General features: G+C 39.0%; 1 pseudogene; it reads right to left on the bottom strand.

The window, feature by feature from the left end:
- Nucleotides 1–2,352: 2,352 nt before the first annotated feature.
- Nucleotides 2,353–27,492, bottom strand: LOC121313751 (annotated as a pseudogene).

Raw genomic sequence — 27,492 nt, 5'->3', positions numbered from 1 at the left:
ACACCTTATGTAAACAGTTGTACCAACATATGGGAACATGTAACACAAGCTCCATATCCTTAAACACTTTAAGTATTTTACTAGGCCTATTTTGTTCCAAGTTAATAACTGCATATTTTTTTTATTACAACCAATATCCTTCTTAAACATCATTATTTATATAGATTTTTTAACATTGCTAATTTATAGTTGTCTTTCCTTTAAGGACAGGGACAGTTGCGAAACAAATAACTACTGAATATACTTTTGAAGTTAATGCAAAATTTTATTTTAACTATTCACAAAATCTCCTAAATTGGCCGAGTTCAATGGATTTGGGGATGCCACAACTAGAAACTGAATGTACAGTATGTGTCATTTTCTGTGAATCTCTGAAACAATGATCAGAACCAATGCAAGCTTGCAAGAAACACTAAGAAATTATTGAAGACAATGAGCAAAACGTACACAGATGTGACCTGCAGTAGATATTACACAGTGCCCTTATGAAATAACCAAAGAGATCAAAACAACTTTCAAGGGGAAGTTGTATCACATACTGCTGCCTTCGGCCCATTCTGTGTAGTGGCAAGATACCGTTCCCCACATAGTAGCCTGTGTGTAACACACAACGAATACTGAGTAAGTCATCACAAAAAAAAGAGTACCATTGTTATGAGTGGAAAATGCACTGAAACACCAGAACACATTGCGATTAGCCCATTGAGACAATATTCTATAGCCTAAGCAAGACTTTGCCATGGTAACAGGACTAAGAACACCTGCCTTTTAGTTGACACTATTGTACCATTCGAGACCACCATTTCGATGACTAAGGCTACAACAACATCTGCTTAGGACTATCTTAACTTCCAGAGGAGTTGCAATAGCCTACACTCAGCTGGTGCAGGTGGAACACATATGCTTTTATTCTCAATCAATGACATGCTTTGATCACCTGTTGGAAAACAAAAAGTTGTGTGCCTCAATACTTCTTCTCCATAGTGTCTTTCAGGAAAAAAAGTGCCAGCACAGATGATTGGTATCAAACTAGAAACCCTTTTCAGTCCATCTCATGTGTTTCCATGATTGACCCCTGTAGGTAGTGGTTTAGCAGGTACCAGCTAAAGTTTGTTTTCAGCAAGCATTCAGAGCACTCAAGAGATAGTGGACCAGATACGCTGAACTTTAAGGACAACTCTGAAATATCTCAGGTTATGTTAACTCCTATATTCTGGTCGTTGTTTTGAATCACTGTATATGATTCTGTTTCAGTAATCACATCCTGGTAAACCCCTGTGCCCACACATTTTAATTAATAATAATGGTGTTATTTATACAGATTGATAATACAGGTTTTACTTTCTCTGGAGGTTTTTGATTTTCTGTTGAGGAAAGATCTATGGAACGAGTACTTCCTGGCACATGGTTGGTATGGCTTGTTCTCTGTCGTACAATATCTCCTTTCCTGTCAATGTGACGTTCCATCACAGAGGACTTTCCTCTTAGGAAACAATCCATTGTCACGCAGCAGCAGCAGCGGCTTCCACTGTGTGTGCAGTTCTTCACAGGTGTGGAAAGGGTCTATTTGATCTGTGTGAAGGCCAAACAGATCAACTCACTACCCTGTGTCTTCAACTTTTTATGTGTTCCGGTAACACATCTATAAACCAAACAAAGGATTTCCTGAAAAAAACAACTTGGACCGTCTGAGCATGCCATCAAACTATCTGCAAACACAAAGGAAGCACTAGGACACGGTGTGCTCGATCCAAAAACTGAATACAAGTCTTACATTGTTATCTTTGGGTGTTACCTAGGATACATTCCAGAGCGTTATTCTGTGTCAACCACAGTAAAAAAAAAGTGCTGTAAAAGAAGCTATAACATAATAACAAACACTTTGTTCAAATACCTTTTCTAAATGTGAGATTTTATTGTTGCTTTTAACAATTTCAAACATTTATGTAATTCACAGCCATGCTGGTAATGAATTTAAAGGATTCCACTACAAAGTCTGTGAGAAATAAACACCTGCTAAACCATACAAATTGTCACAGGAATATAGAATGATGCATGCAAACCTACCACGATATGGGGTGGCTTACCACTTCACTACAGTACCTATTTCTTGGATAAATGCATCTGCCAAATAAACTAATAATAATAACAATATATCATAGAAGGCTAAACAGAAAAAAGATTCAGGGAAAATGTGCTCGACAGAGTAATGTTTACCAGTGTTTGAATTGACAGTGCAGGTGATGGGGTTTCTGTTGATAGTTTTGCTATGAATCATAGAACATTTAGATTCTTAAGACCCAGCGTTTATCCCAAGAGGCACTGTGAGGTCACTCATTTGGGATGACCCTGTCAGTGTGGTGCCGCAAACTGCAACGAGGAATCAGACTGTGATGATACAAGCAGGAGATGTGCTATTGTTCCTGGAAACATTTGTTAATAGCAAGAAAAGCCATTAGAGAAATGTGTTTTTGTTTCTCCAAGGTACATCTTTTACTCTTACGTTAGACACATCGTATCTAGATTAAAAGGACTGGTGCATATTATAGGTTGTGTACAGCATACCTCTGCTTCATATTACCAGCAAAATAAAATGTTCTGAAAGCTGATATAAAAAAACTGAAGATTAAAACCACCACACACAATTGTTTAATATCTAACTAACCGCACAATTAAATCCCATACTTCCAGTATAACAATGGCATTGGGCACCTGAACCTGGGATTGTACAGTTCCTTGAAAAGCCCCTTATCTGTCAGAGATAGTGCAAAGTTGTGTTTGGTTTTCAACCCTCTTGAGTGTGAGTAAATGAATACAAAGACATATTTAGAAAATATATAAAGAAAGACTTTGACGTAGAAAGAAATTCTATGGGAATGATAATAGAAAAGGGGAGTGATAACAGTACCGCTAAGAGCACTGTTAAACCAGTGACTCGATGACTCAACCAGCACTCCTGCTCAACAAGTCTGTCTGTGTTGCTCCTCCAGCATGTTTAGGGGTAAGGATAAGCCCAGGTACTGTGCTGTGAAATGCTCTTTTAAATACAGGTTGATCAAATCAATCCCCAGTTACTACAAACACTGCTCGTATGGAGCTGAATACATTGACACAGAAAACTTCAATCCTATGCCCAACAATGATGTATCAAAGTCTATTTTTTCTTTCTTTCTTTTGCAAACTGTTCATTATATAGTCTTTTTTTTCTTAAACCTGATCCAGAGTCATTCCCTCCCAAAGTGTAATGACTCACTAATCTTCAATTTTCTTTCATTAAGTTCTTTGAAACAGATGTCCTCTTTGAAGGACACATTTTAAATACTAATAGAAGACTCTCCTTGATAGTTTTTCACATGTAGCACCCCTTGTGCATTCTCAATTTACATCTCCCCAGTGCTATAAGATTTTTACATTTCATAAAATCAAAACAATAAAATTAGTAAAAATTGTGAATAATAATGATAGCTCTTTATTAATTCCGACATACAACTGTAATAGCTCACTGGGTCAAGTAGAACTGCATGCGAGTTATGCTATAACAATGCGTTTCCTTTTATAGCACTTGGAATTCCTATTATGAGTGGTTTTCAGTAATGAGGATTACCCTAGCTTAGCTAACCTGGATTTAGTACACTATGTGAAGGGTGTGTCCGTTATGGCAGTGCAGTGGCCTTCAAAGCAGGTCTCGCACAGGGCCATTAAAACTATGTGACAAATGTCTAAAATATGCATAGGTTTGGACAGGGATGTTAGCAGTCCTAGATCAATTATGGGGATCGTCGTACTTAGCATTCCTCACAATCAGGATCAGATGTGACTTCCTTATTGTGTGTTCGTGCTCAAAGCTTTTAAAAGGCTTGCTATTTAAAAAAAAAAAAAAAACAGCAACCTGTGTCAGTCTATTAAAAGTGATTGCAGCTTTTAAAGAAACAGTTGTTTAAATGATGATATCTAGTAGTACGCCAGATTAAAGACATGTTGCACTTTTGTTTGGACACTGGAATTGTCCCCTCGCCTTCATCACCATCTTTCCTATCAATAACCAACCAGCTGCTGCCTGTAATCACCTATACGCTTTGCAGTCAGTAAGATGTTCTGACCCCAAATGATTAAGAAGTAAAGCAGAGAACTTTCTTTAAAGAAATTGTAGCCGACTAAATCCTTCCATACATCGTACCTGTTTTGCACTTCCATTAGCAAAACAAGTCTCAAATGTGCAGTTGTGAAAGAAAAGCATGTTACAGCCAACATAGTACCATTTGAAAACTCAGTATCTTATAGTACACTAGCTTACAGAAAGTTCTCACTTTTCTGTGCCTTATTCACAAGATACTTGTTATACTTGCACTTCTTGGGTCCTTTTACTTTAGAAGTGTCTTCTGGGTCAAAGCATGTTACTGTCTGAAAGCATGTCAGTCAATAGGGAAAGCACCTGGTTGGGTAATCAAAGGAAAGAAGCTATTAAAAGAGATGGGGGAAAGCAAGCAAGTGCAACACTAACTGAAACCATTGCTTGCAAACAGAGATTTCTTTAACCAAGTGTAGTACCAGAAAAAAGTAAATATGAAAATATATGTTTGCTAGAAGATGCTTTTCTTTTAAAACTGCACACTTGAGTCCAAGATAGTGAATGAACTTGTAGGACAGGTAAGATTTATGATTTTGTTATTTTGTTAGCGGCAAACACTTTCATTTGACTAAAATTAAAAAGTTATTCAAACAATAGTAACTCTTTATGGAGGCAATTTAATGATTACACGTATTTCTGTAAATATTAAACTTGCAAAATTTTTTCATTCTTAAGCAGTGTTAGAAAACACACATTTTTATTAGTACAATTGTATTTTTATCTAACAGTTAAATGTTTATGCTTTACTGGGTATTAAAATTTGATGACAGCAACTAAGAATCTACTTTGAACAGAGCAATGTAGTACTGTATAGCTCACTCGCAATGCAAAGACACAAGAAAACATTTGCTCCTAATTTGTTATCCAAATGGACAGGCTTGTCGTTTCCATGCTAGAAACTCCCATCAGAAAGATAGATCTGTTTGGAGATCTGAACAGCTTTTAAAGCATTTAAAACCACGACACAGTATGTGTTGCTGTGGCTAAGAACAGTCACAAGCTGATTGACTTCTCTGTCACTGCAGTCAGCCTTCGTAAAAAGTGTCTGTATCTGTGAGGATCTTCAAAAGCTGACAGACGTGTTCTTCAAACCTGGTACTTTACTTTTGATAAGACATTTGTTCTGAAAAACAAACATAAAATGCTTGGAACTAGCCATGTTGTATACGATTTAGACAAAAACTCACTGATGTGTTACTAATATTAACCATATGAAAACACTGAGAGGCTGATTTAAGAAATGAAAGCATTATCACACGGTATAATATTTCATTGCATTTACCTTGCCCTGACCTTTACATAAAGTGATACCAGTAATCAGAAAAAAAAGTAAGGGATGTTACAGTCATAATACTTTCTCAAATAATAACTCCTGTATGACATTTGTTACAGGTTAATACTACCACTACTTGCACATTACCTACAATTATGTTTCAGTAATAACCAAAAATCTAAGAATCAAGGAAAAGACCATAAAGCTTTTTAAAAATGTTTTGTTGACTTACATTGAGATCTCTGAAATACTCATTGTAGTCCAGAGCGTATCGCACTACATAGCAGTTTGGAATCTCAAATCCAACATCTGAGGGACACAATTAAAGAATGATAAAGAAACGTACATGCTTGAGTCTTGTGTAGCGGTCTGATTAACTAAGTAAAGCTAAACAAAAACACAGCAGGATACCACCAAAAATGTGGCGTGTCTGTCATTTCCCAAGGCACAGAATTCCTAACATCCTGTAATGAATAAAAATAAAATACATGTAACCCAAGAAAAAGCCTCCGTTCTCATGCAAATGAAAGCGGCACCACAGACCTCAGCCTGGAGCTGGGAAGAGTGTAAATGCTTAGCAAACGAGGTGAATAAATAGAATCCTTGAGGACGTGTGGCTTATTTTCCATACACCGCAAATCCTTTCTGTGTGTCCTATTCAGCTTCATAACCCAAGAGCCGCAGGTAAAACAATACAGAACAGAAGGCCACCACCCTGGGGTTTCCCATCTGTGCACTGAACAAATCATCCTTTATACTTTAATCTAGTTTTTTTTTTTAAAAAAAGCTAATATAGTTTAAGATTTCTTTTTAAGCAATACATACAATCTGGTTTGTATCCTCCATTATTAGTTACTCTCTTCACCAGCAAGCTGAAAAAAATAAGATGGATGACACTGTTTGTGGATTTAAAAAAAAAAGATTCTCTGGTATACTGTGTTTTCACTTTAACTACATTGCACATCTACAGAACCTATCAACTTTACACTCACCCTGCAACCTTCACCATTTTTGGTTTGAATTTCTCAACATGATTTAGAAGGACTTTCATTGTCTTGCCAGACAGAAAGCTGCTTTGTGTTTTCAACCTTAATCAGAACAGGCTTAGACGGTACAATACTGTCCTATTTAAGTTTTAAAAAATGCATGCTCCTGAAACCACCTCATGTTATATAAAATGTGGGTTTATTTTATTCAATATTTAGAAATGCTGTTTTTATGACCAGTGATTTTAGACCGAAACACTGCTGACATGACACAGATCATGAAAAAAGTCAAATGGCTCTCCCAAAGCAATGTCCAGCTAAACAGACTGTCAGGTTAACAAACATTTCATAGTGTGCATGCCGTCACCTATGTTATGATAAAGGCCTCTGCCCAAATATGTGTCTGCTTTTAACCTTCTAGGTTTGCTTTTTAGGGAGTCGTAATTTGTTGTCCCATTAATACAACACAAACGGAGGGCTCGTAGCTAGACCCCATACAATAAAAGAGAGGAGTAATACTAAACTTTCAGTACAGCCTCCGCAAATACACAAAACAGAAGAAAAGAAAGCCTGTTGGGAGACCAATTTCAGATTTGGGAATATCCATATTCTACTAAAACAATGAAACCCACGGCTGGGGAGTCAATCACTTCACAGTTTAGGAGCTGAATAGCAATATGCTGCTTTTAAGTAGTTGAGTCTGCTGTGTGTATAATAGGGGATTTGAGATGATATTGTAACAAAAAGGCAGAGTGCCAAATGCATAAATGTAATGTAATTTAATATGCAAGCCTACAACAGGCAGGAAGCGTAAGCAGGTATAGTAGCCGGACAGTACTGTGGGGTCTCATGGATTAGCAGCTCTGGACAAGACCTACATATTTACTACAAAACATATTTCAAAGCACTGTATGCTAAAATCGGTACTTAAGGTGAATGGGTCCATTTTATTTACTGAGACACAAGCAAAGCAGACACTGGGAATATACAGATATACAGACACCTCAGAGCGTTGTGCGGCACAAGGCAAAGTCTGTATATTCAACATATATAGACTCCCTGAAGGGCCTTATTGCACTTATAATCTAGGTCAAACAGTGGATTAAAAAAAATAAATCATAACTAATTTTTAGGGGGAAAAAAAGTTTTTTTATTAAACAGCCTTACGCCAATAAAGGGACCACAAAAGTAGTCCATTTATAACTTTGAACTACACACTAAGTTAAGCTGAATAAATTGATTTAATTGAAACATGTAAAAGTAAGTAAATATTGAATTGTACCTTGCCACTGAAAGATCCACCAGGACTCGGAGTTGAGACCGCACTGAATTCTTTTTTTCTGTGAGTTTAAGACTCTTGTTTCAGTAGAACGGAAGTAAAAAAAAAAAAAAAATAATAATAATAATAATGACGTCTCAGATTTGAGTCATTTTTCAAGGTCTGTGTAGCAGAGCGGTGGATAATGCACAGAAGTGTCTTTTTGTATTTTTCTGTAGCATTTGCAAACTGCTATAAATACATTATTTGAGGTGACAAAGTGGGATGAGTGAATATAAAGACAGCTAAAAAAAGTTGGGTATTTTTTTCTGTTTTGCTGTGTTCCAGTTAATTTAATTGTTCTTCATCCAAATCGGCATGTCTGCTTACTACTTTTGAAATTCTTTTGCTGGTTATTGGTTTTATAGTTACTGTGACATATCTATGACTACCGACCGTTCGCCATGAAATTTAAGACACTTCGTAGTGTTGTGAACACTTATACATGTTCCGACTGTCCGTATCCATCTAATATAGTGACATTTGGAACCTTAGCTCAACCAATCACATTGCTTTTTTCACCTTCCACTGCCAGACCTGTTATATCTATATATATTATATAATATATATAGATAGATAATATACAACTATATATATATATATATAATATCTATAAAAAAAAAAAGATTTTTTGTAAAAAATTTTTAACTGTCAACTGAATCAACACATTCTTCAATAACATAGGTAAAACAAAAAGAGAATATATTTTAGTTTTAGTTTGGCAGATATACAAAACAGAGCAACATTTAGATTTCATTTAACTCACAAAAGTCAATTTGGTCTTCAATTTTTTTTAATGTTTGTATACAGAAGTTCCAAACCATTCCAGTGCCAGTTCCAGCCTCAATGAATATGGACTGCTAGCAGCTGTCTGCACACAGCCTATTTATAACATGGGCATTTCATATTCTGCTTACAAAACAGCAGACACATATTCAGTATTTACACTAACAGCTACAAATATGAGGCCTTCCCAGCTGACAATATACAAAACATTTACAAAAAGCTGTGCTATTTCTGAGGCCAAGATTTGCTAACATTGTAGGAATTGTATGACTCATTTAAAAGTGAATTGTTGGTCTGAAACATGGTTAAGTTATGAAGCATACAGCAAAATACCTTAAGGGATCAATTATATTTGCAACATGTTATTACAACTTGTTTATTTTAAGCTACTGGAAGTTCTATACTGACTACTTTCAACTTGTTCAGATGTGTTGTCAATTTAAGCTTTAGCAAAGCACTTAGTGATCCCACCTACACCTGGAGCTGAACTTTCTAGTATAGCAACAACCATTAGCAAAATCAGCTACCACCCACACAACAAGTTTTACTTTTACCTTCTGCATTAAACATTCCTGTCTGATAACTGACCCTGTTATTCATTAAGAGCCCTCACCTCCAGACTGGGAACTCATTAACTGCTATGTAAATTAGTTGATCTAATACTGTACAAACCCAAGTTATGACCTGAAGCTTTTATATAAAGGTTTTATACAAATCAGGAAAAAGGTTAAAGTTCACAACATTAAAATGTGATAATAACCATATTTTGTTTGTCTCTTATTACTGAAATTGTTATTTTTTGTTACAATGTATTTGTCTTTCATGTCATTACCAAAACCTTCAGTGTCTGCAGTTTTCTTGGCTCAGAGTATATTTGGACAGACCCACCAAGCCTAGCCAAGACTACAGCAATGCCCAATCCTACCTAGCACTAAATCCACTACCGATCACTTCAGAGATTTAGGATGGGTTAGAACTGATGTTTGAATGCAAGCTCTGTATTAATGTGCTGGGGGGAGTCAACCCTAACTTTTATAGCTTTATTTGATTCAAAATCAACTAAGGCAGTCCACAGTACTGCTTGTTTTTCTTTATTTTTGTCTTCTCATACCATTAAACCAGCTAATCAAAGACCACTGAACCCTTCACCAGCCCTTGGCCACCCGGCCAGTTATATGCTTGGCTGCTCATCTCTGGAGTTCTTCACCTCCTGACATTCTCATGACTGCTTCTGCTATTGAACTAAACTGCACTCTGAAGACTGACTTGTCTGGATCTGCATATCTTTTCACAATCGGCTACAGTTTGGCAGTGTTTCTAATTCGTCATTGTGGAGCACTTCATAGCGTTGGGTTTCAAGGGTCTTCAATGCTTGAAAACAATAATAAACAGCCAGGCATGAGTGTGTTTCTTTATATCACAGCATTGTTATTTTTTTTTTTTAACACACAGGTATTCTGCCTCGATACAAGGGAAGTTATGCTCAGTACTTTGCACAGTTATCTGCACCTGTACCTTTAAAAGTGAAAACCTCAACTAGTATCACAGCCTTTGGAAATGCCTTTACCAATATTTGGAAGACCTGCACTGAAAGCATATAACAATCTGATGGGTGATGCCAAAAGATTTTCATTCACATTTGTTTTACGTGTACATCTCAAGGTTTCTTTTAATATCTGACCATAATAGTGCTGCGGTTTGCATTAACAACAGCTATGAAGACATAACATGCGTTTCTTTCCTTTGGAGACTTTTCTAGACGAATGGAAGTACATAACAGTAAAGATTTATGACATGGTTTGTTAGCTTCCGTTCACTGTAACATTGACATTCGGATAGAGCTTCAGGTGTCTTGGGCTGGTTTCACAGACCCTGATTAGCACTAATCATGGACTGCTGTGCCTTAATTTATTTTAGGTTAGCCAAGAGTAGTAGATAGTGCTAGTGTGTGAAACCAGCTGTGTGAAGATCAGTATTAAACACTAACACAAATGTACATACCTTGCCTGTCAGAATGGAAAGATTCCCACCTCCTATTATCTACATATCCTCTGTTGAACGATCATTCTAGAACAGAAGCAAAAGAAAACACGTGCAATCAATGCTGGTGTCTTCACGGGCTAAATAAACAGTTGAGGGAGTCTTCTTTATGCAGCTTTAATTAAAAATAAAAAAGTAGAATACCTTGACTCTCTGTAGACCTTTACTTTGTTTACAGATTTACACAGGAAAGCTGTATTTTAGAAAGCTAACAAAAATATGAGTCTATTATCAAAACAAGTAAAAACCAATGCATGCTTTTCCTTGAAAGTTATTTATTCATTACATAGTAATCTGTCTACTCAAACGTCACCACAGATAAGTCCTGTCAGTAGCAACACAGATACGTCACAACAATGGAAAATAACACATCTCTTAATCATCCTGTATGATATATCTAAGAACCTTTGGAGGACATTGATCAATTAGCCCATAACCGACATGCAGTTCAAGGTCTATTATAACAGAAATGTTCTGGACTAAAGTAAGCTTAGAAAACAGCAATGCAAAGCAACTGCCACCAAAAGCAAAGCCTAAAAAGTCTAGAGAACTCAATCTATTGATATTTTAAACAGTCTTACAGTGGAAGAGACAGCTCTATTGAGAAGCCAGATGTTCACACAAAAACTATTTTAACATTTAGTTAAAAAACATTTGCAGATCATTGCATATTAACTCATTCACCACCAAGCTTATTGTCACTCTTAACACTATTAAGAAACTCTTGATATTTAACTAATTTTGCACAAAAAGGGGGGGGGGGGGGGGGGGGGGGGGGGGGCGGGGCGACACTGCAAGTAAGGTCTCATTCCAGTGCATTTTGAAAATGTTAAGACTGCAGAATGTTGTTTCACTGAAGCAGCGGCCTTGTTGTGGGAATGACTTTACATTTCAGAGCCAAAAGTCGTCTCTCCTTATCTGTTCACACAAAGCACAACTCACTGGAAACAGAGTTACTCAGCATTTCAGAGGCTTCAACTATTTACAACCACAAAAAGAGTGTACAGCTGACCCACTGACAACAATAGCCAAAACAGACTTATAGTATAGTCTGTGTCACAGGGAGATAACAGCACAAGTTGTCTTTGTTTTATAATGCATTAAAAGCAACACGACTCCATTTATACAGTAATTCCTTACCTCATGATTGTCACCTTATTGAATCTGTAAGTTCATGTTTGCAGTTTCATTAAATTTGCTCATGGTTTAAAATTATGTAGAGATATATTTTGTTTTAAGTCAATCTGTACAATACATATGTTCTTTTTCTGTTTTGTCCTTTTTCAGCTGCTTACGACTCAAAATCCTGCCTTCTGATTTCCAGTAATTCTGTTGAATGATGTCTGAAAATAAATAAAACAAACGTTCTTTGTTTGGCACATAGCACTATCAAACAAACTGAAGTGCAACGGCACACAGCTGTTATACCACCGCTCCATGGAAAGATTGAATACAACCACTTCAATATAAAGTATAATACTCACTGAAAATACTTCTCTTATCTTAAGCATGCTATAGTTGCTTTCTACTATACCCTTAAACTCAAGAAAGATCCCACAAAGTGGGGCTATGTAGTCTGGTTGGCACTTGGGGAGGGGGGGGGGGTCTTGTTCCACATTAGTGATTGTGGCTCAGTAGGTGTCACTCCTTCCCCTGAGACAGATCTCAGCCAATGGCCCAAGATCGACTCAGGGGCGCTGTGCTGCAGGAGTGCACAACCGACAGGTATAGATTCTGGCATGTCCCTTTTGTGCTATACGTTATTAGATCCTTTTGCAAGAATGGCCTCAGTTGCAAGGGTGTGCGGTTCTTTGATGGACCCAGATTCAGTTAAAATGTGTTTTTGCCCACTGATGATGGGAATGAGAATGTAGAGATGGGAGCCCAGCTAACATGACAGTTTCCTTGCCTCCGAGTCTCTTTGCCTGCCAATACCATTATAAATTATATATAGAATTTTACATTTAGTAGTCACCAATTTTTTTGTTATCATCCACCCCCCCCCCCCCAGTTTGGCTTTTTTATGGAAATTTTAGGCTCAGCTCACCGCTACCATCCCGCGCTGACTTGGGAGAGACGAAGACATACACACACTTATTCCGAAATGTGTGCCGTCAGCTGTCCGCTTCTTTTAATTCTGCAGACCCATCATGCAGCTGCCTCAGAGCTGCAGCATCGGAGGACAACACAGGCTCCCGGCCAGACCACAGGGGTTGCTGGTGCATGGCGAGCCGAGGACACCCTGTAAGAAGAACGTGTAGATTCTGACAAAAGGGAGATAACATCATGAATTGTTTTTAAAACTAGGCCGCTTGACCCTTCACTAAGTGAGCAGTAGCTGGAGGGGGTGTAAACTGGCAGGTGCAGCACTGTAAGTGAGCAGTATCTGGAGGGGGTATAAACTGGCAGGTGCAGCACTGTAAGTGTGCAGTATCTGGAGGGGGTGTAGACTGGCAGGTGCAGCAGTGTAAGTGAGCAGTAGCTGAAGGGGGTGTAAACTGGCAGGTGCAGGCCCAGATGCTGCAGAGGCTGCACCAGTGAGCCTGTGGAAAAGCAATTTCAATCAGTTTAACCAGACAATGTGAACAAATACCACAAAGGAATAAACAATAATACCACAATACATTTTTTAAATAAATAACATTAGAAATATTTACTGCCTAGAATTTTATGATAGATAACAGGTCTAAGTGCAATTTTAGTTTTACGTAATGAATTACAGGACCAATACAGGAAATTCTGGAAAACATTGCATTGGTGATGTCAACCACAAAAGTCTTGTCATGCCAATTTATGTCAACTGATAAATACAGAGTAGCTACAGTACTTCAGGGTCACTCATATTCAGCCTCTGCTGTGAAACCTCTCAATTGAATTATATGAAACTATGAGTTCTCTGAACTGCTTGAACAGATATCCACATGATTTTTCCTTTCGCTTAAACAATTTGACAGGGAAAAGGGTCGTGCTGATATGAGTAAAAACAAGAGTAGATCTGGCACAACAAAAAGCTAAGAGTCCGAGCAGCTATTCTGGGTAAGTGGAAACATAGCAGCACATTTTCAAAGAGTTTATTCTAGTCTTTTATTAAATGCCTTTTTTGTAAATTCCTCATTAAAGGGTTACAGAACACCCTGCAGTTTTTAAAGCAATGCATTACTTTCCTTTGCTGCTTCCTGTGTTGACCATATCGTAGCATTTTTTATATGCAGTCAAGATTTTTATATTGTTATTCACACATCATGGGTCATATATCACATGTGGAATACTTTTAAAAAATATTTCAAGTCCCTGACTGGCTCACCTATTCTTTACTGTCATACAGCCAGTAACGTGCAGGTGTGTGTCCTGGCTGTGCGAAGTCATCGGTCTTCACTAGGGATTCTGGATGGAGCCTTGTATTGATTCTGGCGCTCCAGCAGGTTAGGAAGGCAAAACCATCAGGAGCTGTTTCTCCTCATCGCCCTACAGTGGACCCTACTGGCCAGGTGCCTGGAGAGCTCAAGTGTACACCTGTATGTCTTGCCTTTGTCCTACAGAGACCAGGAGTTTGCCAGTATCTGCTTTCCAGTTCCGGGGGGTAAGAAAAAATGGCTTGGTGGGATCAGGGGACGCCCACAGAATCTTCAGTTCTCCTGAGCTGGGGAATTGCTGTGCTGAAGGAACATAATTTTAGGTATTCAAGGTGGCTTTAATTAGGTTCTATAGGGCAACATGTTTTTTGGATATTAACAAATGATCAAACAGAAGCCAAAACAATAATGAAGACGAAAAAGGAAACAGGCACATTAGAACAAAAAGAAGGGTCTGCTTCTGAAGGGCAACTGGCTAAAGCAGAGCGCTGCTAACAGCAGTGACCTGTAGAAAAAGGAGAAGATGAAAGTTCCTCTGGTTGTGGAATATGTGTGCCTGTTCTTCTAAGCTACCGTAGCTCTTCCATAGCACCTCTCACTGCTGTATTGCAACAGATTCCATGACTTTGGAGACGCTTAGCCCTTAGGATGGAAAGCAGGTCAGAGGAGCGCTCAAGCAGGATGTCGGGAATTGACAACTCACGACTCTGGTAAGCAGCGGCAAGACTTTTATATGGTTTTGAAAAGCAAGATTTTGAAATTGCGTATGTGGCAAAACCACTATGGAAAATATTCAGCAGAACAGCACACCTCCACTGTGTGTTGTGCATCTCCACTGATCCAGTCAGTCTGCGAAGATCTGTTTCTGAGAAATGAGTCCTTTGAATATGCCTTTTTGGAGCAGTCTGCGACACAGACATTATTTTTAAAACATCAAATGCCGGCAGAGAAATATCCTAATGATTTCTTCAGATACATAATTGTTTTTGAGATCAGACCGCAAGTTTTCTGAAAATAGGACTCATTACCCATGTGGTTTAGGAGCTAGCATCAATGAAACTGGACTAGGCTGCTATGATTTCAGTCACCATTTGAGCCTTAGAAATGAGTCTAAAAGAAACCCCAGATACCTCTTAGTGTTGAAAAAAAAGAGATTAAAGCGAGTATTATAATTATTAATATACCCTTGTAAGGGTTAAAGGGTTTATATTTCTGCAGTCAGGGCCTGCTAGAGCTATTCCTGTATTGAATTAATTTCAGACTTCACATTCTATGGCACGTGAGTCTCTGTCTCCCAGGATTCCCAATTCAAATTTGCTACAAACCCAGAATGGGAAAAACTGGACCTTAAAATAACAGCAAGCACGCTTCCAGTGTAAAGAACTGTCACGTGCACCAACCTACAGTCAATCAGATCAGTGTTAATAAGTCACAAGGTATCTTCAATCAAGTCAATAAGGTAGGAAAGTATTACTCTACCACAGGGTCATCTCCATGGTGATGGTTTTAAACAGTTCATGTTAGCTGCCAAACACCACTGACATATTTTAAAATAGCACACCTGAAATAAGTCTTTTCACTTGATGCAATGGCCAAATCAAATCAAAACATTATTGCGTGTCAGCTTATCTTCAGCATCGGCGTTTAAGCAAAAAAGGACTCAAATTCAGTGACAGGGCCAGCAGAAACCGAAGGTATAGCGAAAACAAAAATAAAAAGTGGTGGGCCTAAACGTAAATACGACAAATCTTCAGTTGGGATTCATCGGTTCCGAAACTCAACCCAAACCGTAGTGTGTCACTTGCTGTGAAGCACAAGATAAAAGCCAATAAAAAGCAGAAAACTGTCAAACAAGAGGCATCAACAAACGTTACGCCCCCCCCCCCCCCCCCCCCCCCCCGATGGTGCTGCCGCTGTGAGGGGTTGTTCAGTGGATTTTGCAAGCAGTAAAACATTCTACTTAGCACAAATTTTTTCTACGCAAAGAGGCCTTAGCATCAAAAAAATAAATGAAGTCCCGAACTGCGCGCTGTATTCCTTTTTTTTTTTTTCTTTATGGCTTTGTTTTTACTGGGTGGGTCACAGCTTCAATAGAAAAATACAAAAGTGGGTCAACAAAAAAAAAAAAAAAAAAAAAAAGCCAAAACCGCTGCTCTAGGGCACATTCCATCTTATTAAGGTAATGGGTACAGGGCTATTACACCTCTAAAGCAATAAATACACTATTAAAGATGATACAGCTACTGTTTGTGATTGTGATAGACCATAAAGTTACATTTTGTACACCCAGCTATACACTATTGCTTCATTTGGTAACTGATACAGTACACCTATTAAAAACAAAAACTGTATCTATTAAAATGTTCTATTTTATTCCAACTAGGAATATAGAATGTACTATTCGTTGCTTTATCATATGTTTACATGCGGTAGGATATCCTCTTGTGGTTATACAGGGTCACCTCGCTCATTCTGCTTGTAACACAACCTGTGAGAGGCAGTGCAAAGCGCAGGCGAGTGGGTTTGATCACAGAGGGGTCATCCTAATACATGCATAACCACATTAAACTTCTAAACAAAACAAATTCTCAACATTACATGTTTTCTTATCATTTTAAAACACAAATGTTTCGTTGATCTGGGATGTTGTAGAACATAATGACTTTGCAAGATGAATCTCTTTGTGAAATAAGCAGCGTTCTGAACGGCCGTAGTTTTCAATGGAACGTGACTTATAATAACCTGAACAAGTCTTTGACAAAAGAACAAAAATGCAATTCTTAATTTTTTTAAATAAATTTAGGTAATCGCCAATTTTTTACCCCAGTTTTTTGTATGCACAATTATCTGTATCCTCGGCTCACTGCTTGCCACACCCCTGCCCACTCGGGAAATGGCGGCTGGAACAGACGTTCTCTGAAACATGCTCCTGCCAATCTGTCATTTTTCACACTGCGGATCCACAGCGATGCCACCAGACCTATAGTGCCTGAGGCCAACACAGATCTGGTGGCTCCACTGCAGAACCACAGGCGCCCTGTCAGCCACGGGGGTTGCTGATGCGCGGTGAGCCGTGGATTCCCCTGCCGACCTAAGCCCTCCCTACCCGGGCAGCGCTTGGCCAATTGTGCGCAGCGCCCTAGGAACCCCTGGTCACGGTTGGCTGTGACACAGCATGGACTCGAACCTGCGATCCCCAGGCTATAGGGCACATTGGGCACTCCACACTGAGCGCCTTTGCTGGATGCGCCCCTCGGGAGCCCTTCTATTCTTAAATTTCACAACATCTTGAATCAATGGCTAAAACTAACAGGACACATTTCAACATGGATTTTCTTGGTGACGCAATTAAACTTCCACTAACTATTTTTTTTTTTATTTTTAAATTTTAGCTAGTGGAAGGACATTTCAGTACTTTAAATGAATAAAGTGATACTGCCATGTGTTAGACCACATGCTTGGTCCATTTTCAATTATAGGCAAAAATAATAATAATAATAATAATAATAATAATAATAATAATAATAATAATAATAATAATAATAAAATCTACTTGCAGGTGCATTTACCATTTACGCTGTGAATAACAATAAAAAAAAAAAAAAAAAAACCCTTTAATGCCTTGTTCTTATTTAAGCTTTCTATTTGAATTTCAAGTTAATATGCATTTATTTGCATTTGATAAATGAAAATTAGGGGTTTTTTTCTAATGATCTACACGGTTAAATACAGATGTAAATAATGCTAACCGTTACCCCTATATTAACAAGGAAAACTGGCAGAAGGGCTATTTTAATAGTCTGGCACAATTTACATTCTTCTTCTTGGTGTGTGCTGTTCTTGCGCAGCCAAGCAACTGCTGAATCAACAGCTGTGTGTAGAGCATGGAGTCCACCTCGGGAAAAATGTCAGCGGGCAGTCCTCCACAACGTGAAGCATTGTCTGTTTCTGCCCACATGAGCAGAGTGGGCTTTCTACGAGGCCCCAGTCATAAAGACACGCTGCACACCGACCGTGACCAGTACGATAGCGATTCAGTAAAGTCCAATCTTGGCGTGGCAGGTCAAAGCTGGGCGGGCGGTCTGTTGGGTCAGCAATGAGGAATTGGTTGCGAGTGTCCGCTCTGGAACCACTCCTCTTGCCACTGGGTTGTTGATGACCAATCAGGGTCAGGAAGTGACAGCCACACTGGGCGTCTAGATTCCAGACGCACCTTTGGTGGATGGAGGATATAGTCATCCAATGGTAGTGCCGGGTTATAATTTACATTATTGTAGTGAAACCAGACAGAAGAGATTATTTTATTTTTCCTTTGGCCCTTTTATGTATAACAGCCCCAGATGTGCAATGTGACTAGCTGGATATGTATGGTATATTTATAATTTGTTTTAACCTGTTTGGTGTTTCCCAAAAAATACACTTGACCAATTTTAAAACAAACAAACATAAGTTTATAAGTAAACATCTACAAGCCTAAAACAATTACCAACTCTTATCTGTACCAAACAATAAATAAGAAATAGCCTTAACTTCTTAGAAGAGGCTTCAGCCTAACAAAGCTACTGAGCTGCCACCCTGCAGCCCTCTGCTGATAATAATCGGGTATTACTGCAGTCTCAGGTAAATAAAGAGGTCTAAGTTGAGGCCATTTTAAAAATCTGTCACTCTTGAGATCATTAAAGTAAAAAATAAAGAGCTCTAAACATGAACTCCACCAAAGCATATAACGATTCTGTTCTATATTATTTTCCTGGTGCTCTTTTAAAATATTCAGGAAATTGGGCTCCCTTGTGGCTCACCAGGTAAAGGCAGGACCGCATGGTGTGCGACGCGAGTCATACAGTCAGGGGAGCACAGTTTCACATCTTGGCTGTCTAAGTTTGCTGTTGTCCGCTGGGGATTTCACAGGGAGCATCACACTGGCTCTGCTCTGTTCCTGTGGGTTAGAGAGGCTTCATCATGAGGAACCAGGTGACTCCATTGCGCTACAGTGGCCTTACTGACCAGCCACCCAGTGAGCACAAGTGGATTGCAGGGCTGTCCTTTGACCTCCAGGTGCCGGTAGCCTTCAGACATTCGCCTGGATTTGCAGTGGTCAGAGGATTCAAACTGACCTCCAGGTCCTCTGAGCTGTGTGGGGAATTGCTCCAGTGAGGGAACATAACAGGCCATTCTAAACTGGGGAAAAAACCAAGGGGTAAAATAATTGGGCCCTCTAAATTAAATCTAGTTCTAGTTTCTTTAACAAATATCAAGAAAACTTGCATGCATGCCAAACTTAAAAAACAAATGACGCATTAGTGAAATAAGTAAACAGGGTCCTCAAAATAGGCCAGAGCGACAGTATAACAATCCAGGAACACTGAAGCAGACAGTGATGAGCTTTGACACAGAGTGGCTGACTGGGTCCATTCTTACGCAACACAGCGCATTTCAACATGGCATTTACAGGGAGCAATCACAATGAATAACTTATCTATTTATAGCCAGTCAATTTCTAACTGCTCCTATATATATAAAACCCCCAGCACAGCAATCAAGCGGGACCAATCAATACAACAGCAGTGGCATGCAGTATGTGCTCAATCATTTTTTCATGGCTACTCAACAATGTGAAGCCACTAACAATAAACATGCTTCAGTGTTCATAAAACAAAAGTTATAAAAATAATATACATAGCTATACAACAGAATTGAAATACTCCAGGGTTAGCTTACTTCTTCATAGGAGCTGGGAAAGAATACTCCAGCATTGCTTTATTTTTTATTGGGCATTTCTTGTCAAATCCCTGTATTTATTTAAAGATGTTTGCACAGGATTGATCTGCTAGAATGCATAATCTTTTTACCTAATATGCTCCACCCTCATTCATTGGGCCAGGGAAGCAAAGAATCCTATAAATTAGATTTGACAGGTCCAGCAGTCCAGTATGCTGATCTATAGTGGAGATGAGCAAAGCATTCCATAGTTTAACATCTTATGTAAAAAGACTTTCAAAAGTGCAATGTCCTCCTCGATTTCTAGAAGTCTACCTTTCAAGTACAGACTAAAGCTGCCCCTTGTGTAAGAAATGTATGGAGATAAATTTGAAAGATGGGCAATGGCCAGGGTTTGAATCCAGAACAAGTCACCAGCTTTAGTCTTCAGTCCACTTCATAAAACCTCTACAGAGTTCAGGAATACCACTCAAATTCAAAGAGAGACAGCACTGAATGGCAAGGGGTGTTCAGGTCAGGACTGCAGTGCCCAAGCAGAGCTGTGAGGGGAAGCCAAGTTTCATCTGTGCTTAGCAACAATGTGTCTCCACATTTCTAAGGGAGGGATTTTTCATTGGCTTGGGAAAACATATTCTTTCAAGTTGTTCTGCAATCCTTTGTTAGAAGTCCAGCTGATGAAAATGAGTTGAGCATTCTGTACAATGTGAAGCACATAACATGAGAGTGTGATATTCAAAACAAGGAAGTGCTGCGATGTTCCATGACACAAAACATGCATCCTCATAGAGACTTTTCAAATTAGACAGGACCAATGTGACAGAGACTGGAATTTGACATGCAAGATAGACGATGGGTACTGAAAACAAAGGCTGGCTTTATCCAATAAAAACTGCAGCAGGTGTGTACTGTCTGTGGCACAAGCTACTATATTTCCCCATTCACACAAGTTCATCTTAATAGTAACTGGCTAGCACCTCACTGTGAACAGATGGTCCGTACTTATTGGAATTATTGAAATTATGGGTTGAAGAGCATAGACAGCAGCGCGTTACCAGGCAAACTGAAACTTTCAGTTTGGTCTACTGCCAAGGCAGCTGTGACTGTGTACGAGATTCCCTTGACAATAGCTGAAAAGCTGGAGTCTTTAATCAGTTCATATGTCAGGAAATAGTTGGGAGTTCCACGCTGCCTCAACAAAGTGGGACTTTATGGTAAAGGAATACTGCAGCTACCAGTCTCTGCTCTAACCGAGGAGTTTAAGTGCACCAAGGTCTGACTGGAAATTACATTAGTAGATTCACGTGACAAATGCATAAAGGAGGCAGCACCTGTGTTGTTAACTGGAAGAAAATGGTCGGCAAAAAAAGCCAAGGAAGATGTAAAGGCTGCCCTTCGAATTGGTAATATTATGGGGCATGGAAGAGGGGGTCTTGGTCTCAGTTCAGCTCCTATACGACACAACGCAACCCCAGCTCAACAGAGGAAGCTGGTAGTCAATGAGGTGCAAAAGCAGGAGGAGAGGATCAGGTGTGTAAAGGCAGTTTCCCAGGCCAAGCAGGGAGAATGGATGACATGGGAGAGTGTGGAACAATGCAAGATTGACTGGCAAAACCTACTGTCAATGGAACAGAACAGCATCAGTTTCCTCATCAGATCAATACATAATGTTCTCCCATCACCACAGAACCTAAACCCTCATGTCCTTTGTGTTCATCACGTGCAACATTAAGGTATGTTTTGACAGGATGTAAGGTGGGTCTTAGCCAAGGACGGTTTACTTCCGTTTTTCCTCCTGAGAAGATTGCCACCAGTTACCTTCGACCAGACGGTCTTGTGGTCTAGATCAGTTTGAGTTAACAGTGCCATGGGAGGATGCTGTGGATGAGGCGTATGAGAGGAAGAAACTTCGGTATGCTCAACTAGCTGCTGAAGCGGAACAGCGAGGATGGAGAGTCTGGGTTTATCCAGTGGAGGTGGGTTGTCGAGGATTTGTGGCACACTCTACAACCCGGTTTCTCAGAGATGTCGGGTTCAGTGGCCAAGAGTTGCGTCGCACAGTGAATAACTTATCTGAAGCAGCAGAAAGGAGCAGCAACTGGCTGTGGTTGAGACGGAAAGATTCTGCCTGGGGATCTCAAGCACAATAGAAAGAAAGCAACACTGATGTATGGGCTGAGTTGAGTGGGGGACGGAGGGGGGTGATGCTGGGACGCCAGAATCACTGTTGAGCCCTCTTGAGGTGTCGTGGGCTAGTCAACGAAACACCGAGGATGGAAGGTGCCCACTTGACGACCCCAGAGATGTACCCTACTTAGCTCAATCCAGATGGTTGTTATTCTGATGCGCTGGGGAGACTGCATTGTGGTTGGTCCCTGGAGCCAGCATCAGAGACGTTGTGTGTTCTGATGCGCTGGGGAGGCAAAATATGCTGATCCCTGGAGCCAGCATTACACTTCAGCCATCAACACCAGGCAGAAGGATATCTACATCAAAAGATGGAAAGAAATGCAAATGGATGGAGATGCATATGGATCACATTAGTTTACTGTAAAGCTTCGTCTTAGTTGGTGCTTATCTTGATGAGAGCTGAGTTCAAATCAGCATGACGTTTTAACATCTACTCTCATGTAATGGAAATCTATCCTCTAAAATCTCACACTACAATCTGTTTTCATTCTAATATACTGTACATATTTGTTTCAATAAATGTAATTTTATTCTCAAGCATATAAATCAAACGAAAGTATTAGCTAAAGCTCTGCTTTTAAATTCTATGAATAAATATGTCAGAGACAAGAATCCCTTTCATGTGTAATAGCCCTTTCATGTGTAACAGCCCAAAGTGTGCAATGTTGACTCAGAAATGTCTTCATCTAGACAATGTGGGGAAGCTATAAAAAAGGTTAACAAGATGCTCGGATACATTGTGAAAAGTGTTGAATTTAAATCAAGGGAAGTAATGTTAAAACTGTACAATGCACTAGTAAGACCTCATCTTGAATATTGTGTGCAGTTCTGGTCGCCTCGCTATAAAAAAGATATTGCTGCTCTAGAAAGAGTGCAAAGAAGAGCGACCAGAATTATTCCGGGCTTAAAAGGCATGTCATATGCAGACAGGCTAAAAGAATTGAATCTGTTCGGTCTTGAACAAAGAAGACTACGTGGCAACCTAATTCAAGCATTCAAAATTCTAAAAGGTATTGACAGTGTCGACCCAAGGGACTTTTTCAGCCTGAAAAAAGAAACAAGGACCAGGGGTCACAAATGGAGATTAGACAAAGGGGCATTCAGAACAGAAAATAGGAGGCACTTTTTTACACAGAGAATTGTGAGGGTCTGGAATCAACTCCCCAGTAATGTTGTTGAAGCTGACACCCTGGGATCCTTCAAGAAGTTGCTTGATGAGATTCTGGGATCAATAAGCTACTAACAACCAAACGAGCAAGATGGGCCGAATGGCCTCCTCTCGTTTGTAAACTTTCTTATGTTCTTATGTTCTTAATGTGACTAGCCAGACATGTACGGTATATTTATAGTTTGTTTTAACCTGTTTTGTGTTTCCTAATGAATTAAACTGTATATTGTCACAACTAATGCTGCTTTCTAACAGGAAACCTCAAACCTGAAAATGAGAAACAACTGCAAAAGTTTTAGAATAAATAAAAAAATTACATTAATAAAACATTAAATAAACAGAAATGACAGCTGCATGGGTCTGTATGAAAAGCAAAATGTGTAGCTTGTACTGTTTCCTTCCTGAAAGGACAAGTACACTGCAGTGTATAGGAAACACATTATTTGCCTAATGTTTAAAAAACCCTTGAGCTAAATGCCTAGAAATACAAAAAAAGGCAATGGGAAGGGAGGGGTTAGTCAGTAACCAACTTCAAATCGTTTGAAATCTTTTTTGAGTTGACCAGCTGACTCCAAAAGTGTCAATCAGCTTTAGAAACTTGTACTAGACAAAACGCACACTTCAATTTCATAGCAGCAGTGACACTGTAATGCTTTTGTGTGGTCAATATTTGAATTGTATTCAGCTGTTTGAATTGAAGCAGAAAGTTTCAATTCAAACAGTTGAAACCTGCTACTGGCTTGAAAAGCGGTCCTGTATTCTGAAGGAGGCAGCGTGAAAAATCAGGAACTGCAAGTATATTTGTTTTAAACTGTAGCTTTGCAAAAAAATAATATGGTAATAATATTGTAATTAAAATATATAACTTCTTAACAAGACTTTATAAATTAAGGAAGAATGACGGAATGTCCAGATGAGATTGGATCCCAGGAGTCCAGAGAGTGAGCTGCAATAACAAGTTGACATCATCAACACCAGTGACATAGCTACAGAGGTGGGGCTTTGCAAAGGCAAAGTATCTATCTATCTACTGTATCTATCATTATATACATACACACACACACACACACACACACACACACACACACACACACACACACACACACACACACACACACACACACACACACACACACATGTACACAGACATATTTTTAAGTCAGAATTATTTACTTGTGTCATTTGTGAGCAATAGGGGCAATTGCTGTATTCCCTGGAAGATGTCTGTAGTCAAGATACTGAATATATCGAAAGACGTACATGAAAAAGTAACAATGACTGGTACAGGAGGAAGTATGTTCCTATTTTAAAGACTTGAAGTTTGTGTAATAAAACTTTAATTTTACAATGTTTTTTACATTTATAAAAGGTTATACTTACTGTCAATGTTTTTTTTTTTTTAAAGTCAGTCCCAGGAAAAATGAGATTAGCCCTTGCTCTTGCGCATTTGTATCTTGAACCTGCTCAGTTTAACCTGACGTGTTGCGACCTCTTACAAAACTACCGCTTGCAATGAGATCAAAACGGAGAGACCATTTGTCAAAGGCAATGGAAAGGTTAAAGTAAAAATCTAAATCCGTTTTTAAAATCTTAAAACGTGAGTTTCTGAAACTGGTTGCAAAGGGGAGAAAACTTACATTATAAGATATTAAGCCATAAACTTTGTTTAAAAGTCACTTTCTAAACACAATTCACAGTGAAATGTGTCAAAGCACTGATGGAAAGTTATCTTCCGATCCCAAAGCTACACCTCCGCCCTTCTCTGTATAAAACAGGCTGAATAAAAATGTGTTGCAGCTGGACTGGATGACCAAAGACAAGAGCTGTCAGCCAAGGCTATAAAGCAAGCTGTAGCACTCAGATTCATCACAGCATGAGAATTTCCTGAAGTCTCATCAGTTGGAAAAATTTGTGAAATAATAAAAAGTAAATGATGCATGTGATCTTTCCTGTTTAAAAATCAGTAACACCACAGTGAAAGCATATATTTAGTTTCTAGTTTGTTTGCTATTTCTAATAGCCAGCATCGTAGTTCTGCAAGCAAAAGTAATAAAAGGTTGAAAGCACCAGTAGTGTAATCAGCGATAAAATGTTTATTTCAAGGGATAATATACACCATGCACATCTCCCCATGCACATCTTCCCATGCACATATGGAATATTAAATTTATTTACTAACTTTGTGTGTGAGTTTCTGAAGTGGGGTGATTTTAGAGATGATCGCTTATTGTGTGCAACTTTTATTTTTATCTGCCACTCGGCTACTGTAGTAAGTTTTCCATAATTTTCTGATTTAACCCTTTACTGCCTTGGGCGTGTCCCCATAACTATCTAATGGCTATTTTCTCAAAGTCAGATATATTGGACAAAGATTATAACACTGTGTATACACACACCGTTTGTACTGTATAATGTATGAACTGCCTTGGGTACAATCTTTTGTACAATGCATACGTCTTGAATAAGATGCATCTGTTGACTACCTAAAAGAAAATACCATTATACTACACTGAAACATGTTTCCTTCATAAACTGCTCACCTTGTACTGTGTATAGCATGCAAACTGTATCTAACACACACACTATGTGTGATCAGTTGCATCACAAGCAGATCCATACACTAATGTCAAACTCCATCTCACGGGGGCGAGAGATGTCACAAGCCAGAGTCTCTGATACAGTGCATGAGTAAACATAAAAAACACAACTGCAACCACAACCTCTGTAACAGCACTCTTCAAGAAACAGCAAATGAAAGCTGGAATAGAGAGAGCCGATTGGTGGTCATGGGGATGCGATATTTGTACTAACACAATAGCTCTTTAGTCTGATGACTTTTCACAAGTTTTTACAAAGGAAGATACTGACAACGTGCCCCACATGTCATCCAGTTCCTATCCAGTTTTAAATAACTTTAGCATAACTGAGGCAGAAGTGTTAAAGGGAATAGGAGCTCTTAAAATAAACAAATCCCCTGGGCCAGATGAGATCCTCCCAGTAGTACTCAAAGAAATGAAAGAAGTAATTTACAAACCGCTAACCAAGATCATGCAGCAGTCTCTTGACACAGGGGTGGTACCGACAGACTGGAAAACTGCAAACGTAATATTGATCCACAAAAAGGGAAACAAAACTGAACCAGGAAACTACAGACCAATAAGCCTGACTTCTATTATATGCAAACTTATGGAAACTATAATAGAAAAATTACCTATATGGTAACAGGATCCTGGGAGACAGTCAACATGGTTTTAGGAAAGGGAGATCGTGTCTAACTAACTTGCTTGATTTTTTTGAGGATGCAACATCGATAATGGATAATTGCAAAGCATATGACATGGTTTATTTAGATTTCCAGAAAGCTTTTGACAAAGTCCCGTACAAAAGATTAATTCTCAAACTGAACGCAGTTGGGATTCAAGGAAACACGTGTACATGGATTAGGGAGTGGTTAACATGTAGAAAACAGAAAGTACTGATTAGAGGAAAAACCTCAGAATGGAGTGTGGTAACCAGTGGTGTACCACAGGGATCAGTATTAGGTCCTCTGCTATTCCTAATCTACATTAATGATTTAGATTATAATAATTATAGTATTTATGGTATAGTAAGCAAACTTGTTAAATTTGCAGACGACACAAAAGTAGGAGGAGTGGCAAACACTGTTGCAGCAGCAAAGGTCATTCAAAATGATCTAGACAAGATTCAGAACTGGGCAGACACATGGCAAATGACATTTAATAGAGAAAAGTGTAAGGTACTGCACGCAGGAAATAAAAATGTACATTATAAATATCATATGGGAGATATTGAAATTGGAGAAGGAATCTATGAAAAAGACCTAGGAGTTTTTGTTGACTCAGAAATGTCTTCATCTAGACAATGTGGGGAAGCTATAAAAAAGGCTAACAAGATGCTCGGATACATTGTGAAAAGTGTTGAATTTAAATCAAGGGAAGTAATGTTAAAACTGTACAATGCACTAGTAAGACCTCATCTTGAATATTGTGTTCAGTTCTGGTCACCTCGCTATAAAAAAGATATTGCTGCTCTAGAAAGAGTGCAAAGAAGAGCGACCAGAATTATTCCGGGCTTAAAAGGCATGTCATATGCAGACAGGCTAAAAGAATTGAATCTGTTCAGTCTTGAACAAAGAAGACTATGTGGCGACCTAATTCAAGCATTCAGAATTCTAAAAGGTATTGTCAGTGTCGACCCAAGGGACTTTTTCAGCCTGAAAAAAGAAACAAGGACCAGGGGTCACAAATGGAGATTAGACAAAGGGGCATTCAGAACAGAAAATAGGAGGCACTTTTTTATACAGAGAATTGTGAGGGTCTGGAATCAACTCCCCAGTAATGTGGTTGAAGCTGACACCCTGGGATCCTTCAAGGGTGTTATGTTCTTATATTCTTATGAAATCCACTCTCATGGGAATGGATCTGTTGGAGTTCCGGCTGAGGACTTTAATGTATTCCACGAGGTCCACGCAGAACGTGTACCCTCCCTTCAGCACACACAGGACCACGATATG

The sequence above is a fragment of the Polyodon spathula genome, chromosome 4 (assembly GCF_017654505.1).
Source record: "Polyodon spathula isolate WHYD16114869_AA chromosome 4, ASM1765450v1, whole genome shotgun sequence".
Taxonomy (NCBI): domain Eukaryota; kingdom Metazoa; phylum Chordata; class Actinopteri; order Acipenseriformes; family Polyodontidae; genus Polyodon; species Polyodon spathula.
The sequence above is the reverse complement of the archived record's forward strand: the minus strand, read 5'-3'. Positions and strand labels throughout refer to the sequence as shown.